Below are 6000 nucleotides of genomic sequence, written 5' to 3' on the forward strand. Positions count from 1 at the left end.
TCGCGCTTCCCGCCGGCGCCTCAATGCAGACAATGGGCTTGCCGGGAGGACGCCGAGTCTCATTCGCCAGTCAGCCGGTTGCACGCGGGGACGAGGGGGCGGGGTTTGGCTCCCTGCAGCTGCGGCAAGAACCCTGGAGTGGGCGGGGAGAAGAGCAGCCCGAGGAAGAAGAGGGGTCGAGAGGGGCTGCCCGCCAGTCGGAGTCCTCAGGAATCATGGGTGGTGGTTGTGGTGGGGAGGGGGGCGGAAGATGCTCGCATTTCTTGGAAAGTCGTAGGAAATGTAACTGCCTCACCTGGGCGTAAAGGAGTTGCGTGCGAACCGCAGCTGTTCGCAGAGAACCACGCGCTGACGCGACAGCTTTTGGTATTCAAGGAAGCGCCCTCTGGGGTCATTTCCTCTGTATATATACATATGAGATAACTAATATTGCAATGAGAAAAAAAGGTAGAAGAAAGTAGGAATAAAGGGAAAGAGATAAAGAGATAAAGGTATAAATCAGTGGCTTCTGATATCCTTTACAGCAGCTCGAAGTGCAATTATGTTTTAGCGTCTCCCTAAAGTTACATCGTGGTTTTCTTGTTATGATCTACCTTCCTAATCATAAAAACATAAATCACAAGTTCATTTTTTTATTTTTAACGCAGAAAGTCCATAAGAGGCTTCCTGTCTCTCTCTCTCAGGTCATTTCCAAATCCCTCCTTGGCTGCCTTTGCACTGAAACTTAATTTTCTGTTTCTGATGGGTTTCTTCCTCCTGGCCTGGTGGAATATAGCCACTATTACAGAATCTCTTTTAGATGAATCTATTGAAATGAATGGCACCAGGACGTGAAGAGCTCGACAGAATCTCCACTTTTTTGTCAGATAGATGAACAAGACTGTATTAATCTGCATGAAGTAATGCTCTGGATAGCTGAATTGGATATCCAGTTATGAGGTCACTGCCATACCCTCATAGAATTTTACCTATACTTTACCTATAATTACAGGGATTCTGTACAGTATATACTGTATGTTTACTGCTCTTCTGTGTTATGTTCTCATACTCTAATAACCATATTAAGAGAAAACTTTGATAAAGTGACTGGTAGTTATTTAAAAACATAAGTTTGGAATTGGGTTTATTTATAGAGCCAAAAAGATCGGGTAAGTCTTGTGTTCAATGGCTGCTTTAAATACTTTTTCCCTTGGTATATTAGTTGACTTGACATAATAGACTAAGCTAAAGCAAATTGTCTTACTGTCTTAGGGTGTGTACGCCCAGCTCTTTCCTTCATAGTATGATTCAACACACTATGTCATAGAATGGCACAGGGACTCTGATTTAATGCATATTTTGAAACTTTTAAAGGTTGTGTTTCACATTGCAATTTTATTTGATTATGGTTTTAGAGTGCTTTGTCACCTGCAATGAAATTTTATTTGGAACATCGGCTTATAAAGTCTTAGAGGTATGTAAAAATGGCCCAAGAGATTTAATTACACTAACTCACTGAAAATATCCTGTGTACATTTCCTCAAAAATGTAATGACTCCCGTGTAACAACATACATTTATATAAATACTAAAACAAGTATTTACAGTATATAAGTAAGCACTAAAGTATTTACTAAATGTTAAAGTAAATACTACGTTTGCCACAATATTGTTTTCTGGGTGCATCCAAGATGCTGGTCATTGTCTCTAAAGCCTTACATAGTATGAGACCTAGCTAATCAGGAATTGCCAGATTTTCATAGTGACTGTCCATCTGGTGCCCTCCCATCAATATTGGTTTGGGTTTCACAAATGAATCTAGTGGACCTTTTCACTACACCTGTTCCTTGGACCTGCATCCCCCAGAAATTCATATGGTCTGTACTTTGCCTGTCCCCGACCATATTTTTTTTTAATTGACTTTTCTTCCATGCTTTGGGATAGGGTAATTGCACAGGGTCTTTTAAATAATGGTGTCATGTGAAAGCATAACATGTTGTCCATTAGATAATGGTTGCTGAGGATTTTGTGCAATTCCTGCATGATAAAGTCGCTCGGATTCGGGATGGCTTGGACTCTGATTGGATGAGTCCAGGGGAGGAGACGAGGGCAGGTCTTGAGAATATTATCTGGGAGAAGTTTGATCCTGTGGCTCCCAAGGATGTGGACAGGGTTCTGGGTAAGATTAGTGCCGCCACGTGTTTATTGGACCCGTGTCCCTCCTGGTTGGTACTGGCCTCCCGGGAGGTTACACGAGGCTGACTCCAGGGAATTATAAGTGCTTCTCTGAGTGGGGATGCCTTTCCTGCCGCCTTGAAAGAGGCGGTAGTGAGGTCCCTCCTCAAGAAGCCTTCCCTGGACCTGGCTGAATTAGCCAACTACCGTCTGGTCTCCAACCTTAGTTTTGTGGCGAAGGTTGTTGAGAGCGTGGTGGCACGACAGCTTCCCCGACACCTGGATGAAGCTATCTATCTGGACCCGTGCCAGTTGGGCTTCAGGCAGGAGTACAGCACAGAAACGACATTGGTCGCATTGGTGGATGATCTCTGGAGGGCTCGGGACAGGGGTTGCTCCTCTGTCCTAGTCCTATTAGATCTCTCAGCGGCTTTTGATACCATCGACCATGGTATCATGCTGCAGCGGTTGAGGGGGTTAGGAATAGGGGGCACCGTTTTGCGGTGGTTCTCCTCCTTCCTCTCCGACCGCTTGCAGTTTGTTTTGGCAGGGGGGCAGAGGTCGACCTCGAGAGAAGGGCGGTATAGAAATAAAATTAATAATAATAAATAAATAAATTTTATATAAGGCTATTTTTTAATATGGCCCAGAGTCATGTTTCAGTTGGTGGTCTAGAAAGGCTAAATAGTGAACATTTAAGCAGTGCTGGAACACAATGATATATATTTGGTAGAGCAGTCCACTCAGGATGCTGTGTCTTTGCTATATTTAGAATCAAGGTTTTACTTTACATAGAATACATTGATGTGAGTTCCACTTCCTTCTGCTACCTAAACAATTTATAACAGACTTGCTCATTGTCTTATTCTTAGTATTTGTGACATTGCCACATTGTGACATAGTGAGTAGCCTCCTGCCCACCAGAAGTTTCCAAAAAGTTAGCCAGTTCTTCATGGATGCTACTGGTTGTTTAGAGTAATGCAAAATTCCATACCATTCATTCCCTAGGGTGGAAAAATGGTTGTCTTCTCTCCAGTCCATGTTTTCAGTAACTGTCACATCCATATGCCATTTGCAAAACAACCAACAAACCACAAAACTAGAATCATAATTAAGCTACCTAGCTATTCAAATATCATTGTTTTTATATTGATATTCCCATTGATAGCTGTGAAAGATGCATTATATGTCATGAATTATGCAGTCAACTACTTTTTACAGTGACTATAACTTGTTTTATGTCACAATAGTGAAAAGGGAGACAAGGGGCATTCTTTATTCTACTGTTTTCATATTAGTTGAGTAACCAAAATACTTTCATTTGTCCCTGTTTTATAAAGAGAAAAAAAAAAAGAGAAACAATCTAAAAAGCTGGCATTTTATTCTGTAGAAGTGCTTTTGGGAAATTTAGACATGTTAAATGAAAAACCCAGTCTATGCTGTTTCAGCTGAAAGCAAAATATCTTAAACTGTTGCATATTAATAGAGAAATTTTATGGAACTGGGAGAAAAAAGGATCCATAGAATTGCTCCTTGAAAGTTTAGGCCAACAAACAAAAGTTGTTTATGAAGATCTGTTTCCTTTGGCCTCTTGAACAACCTTTCTTTTATAGTTTCAAGTAGCAATACTAACTGTATATAAGTTGGTACATATTTTCTCATGTTCTATAGGTCCATCCAGTGAGCCAGATGTTTCTATGTATGTATATACATACTTGTTATATAATTATCTTTTTCCCTTTTATAATAAAATAGTGTTAGGAGAATTTTTGTCACAATCAATGCAAAGTCTCTACAGAAAGCCTCATAATCTCCCTGTTAAGAAAAATCAGCTATATTCTAAGTTTCCTAATTTCTTTTTCCAGAGACTTGCAGATTCAATATAGATCATGATGGTGATGGTGGTAATAATAGTTAAAATGTCTTTAGAAAGGCCTTGGTAAAGAAAATAATTTTTAGTTGCCTAAGCGACTGTTGTATTCTATTGCAGCAGTGCGATAATGCAAATGTCCCTAAATATTTGAAGATGCCTCTTACCTTAGTAATTAACTTAATTACCTAATGAGTGAAGTACATTATATAGGTAGTGACAGAATAGAATCAAAATGTCAGCAAGAAACTTAAAAGGAAGTAGTGTTGAATTACAATACAGGACACATGTGAAATAAGTAAATAACTTCTTGTTTCAAATTCAGACATAAATCAAACAGGAAGACATGCTCCGTTCTTTACTGAGATTTTAATCAAACAGCACATGTATTTATTTAACTGTAGTAACCAGTTTCCCTTCAGTTTTATTTATAGATTAACTTGCACTATTATCCCTGTATGCATAATTCCAGGAATATATGGTGGGGCCAAAGGTAGCTTTAAGAGTCATTTGTTTATTGTATTAAAATTTGCATTTTAATGGCAAAGATAGAATAGAATAACAGAGTTGGAAGGGTCCTTGGAGATCTTCTAGTCCAACCCCCTGCTTAGGCAGGAAACCCTACACCACTTCAGACAAATGGTTATTTTTTATTTTATTTTATTTATTATTTGTCAAGAACGTATTAGTATAAATATGGATTGGATACATAAAATAGATCTAAATAGAGGAAACATTAGGACAGGGATGGTAGGCATGCTGGTGCTCTTATGCATGCCTCTTACAGACCTCTTAGGAACGGGGTGAGGTCAACAGTAGACAATCTTAGGTTAAAATTTTGGGGGTTTGGGGATGAAACCAGAGTCAGGTAATGCATTCCAGGCATTGACCACTCTGTTGCTGAAGTCATATTTTCTGCAATCGAGTTTGGAGCGGTTCACTTTAAGTTTGTATCTATTGTGTGCTCGTGTATTGTTGTGGTTGAAGCTGAAGTAGTCATTGACAAGTAGGACATTGTAGCAGATAATTTTATGAACTACGCTTAGGTCATACCAAAGGCGGCATAGTTCTAAGTTTTCTAAGCCCAGAATTTCAAGTCTGGTGGCATAAGGTATTTTGTTGCGAGCAGAGGAGTGGAGGACTCTTCTTGTGAAATATTTCTGGACACGTTCAATTCTGTTAATGTCCGATATGTAGTGTGGGTTCCGGACAGATGATCTGTATTCGAGAATTGGTCTAACAAATGTTTTGTATGCTCTGGTTAGTAGTGTAATATTACTGAAGAAGAAGCTATGCAAGATTAGGTTTACAACTCTTAATGCCTTTTTGGCGATGTTGTTACAGTGGGCTCTGGCACTTAGATCATTAGATATGAGTACTCCAAAGTCCTTGACAGAGTGAGGGTCATCTACAAGGTCATGTCCACTCAGCATGTATTTTGTGTTCTGGTTCTTTTTGCCAATGTGTAAGACAGAGCATTTGTTTGTTGACATTTGAAGTTGCCAATTGTTTGACCATTCCGACACAAAGTCAAAGTCTTTTTGAAGGGTAGCAGCATTGTCTGTGGTGCTAAATATTTTTACATCATCGGCGAAGAGAACACAGTCGCTTATAATATGATCGCAAAAGTCATTTATGTATAGTATGAAGACTGTTGGTCCTAGAACGCTGCCTTGGGGGACACTGCTATTAACAGATGCAGGATTATCTAATCTTTTCTTTAAAATTTCCAGTGTTGGAGCATTTACAACTTCTGGAGGCAAGTTGTTCCACTAATTAATAAATAAAAGATAAATGTTCAGTCTTTGGATATTTCAAATATAATAGTTAAACTTCATTTTGCTTAAAGCATTGTAAGCCGCCCTGAGTCTCCGGAGAAGGGCGGCATATAAATCAAATTAAAAAAAAAAAAAAAAAATTTTGGAGTTTGCTGCTAATTTAGGTTAAGAAACAGTCTACTTACTTTAAGTGTACTTA

The sequence above is a fragment of the Pituophis catenifer genome, unplaced genomic scaffold (assembly GCF_029215685.1).
Source record: "Pituophis catenifer annectens isolate HBS135680 unplaced genomic scaffold, rPitCat1.0.hap2 SCAF_4, whole genome shotgun sequence".
Lineage (NCBI taxonomy): Eukaryota > Metazoa > Chordata > Lepidosauria > Squamata > Colubridae > Pituophis > Pituophis catenifer.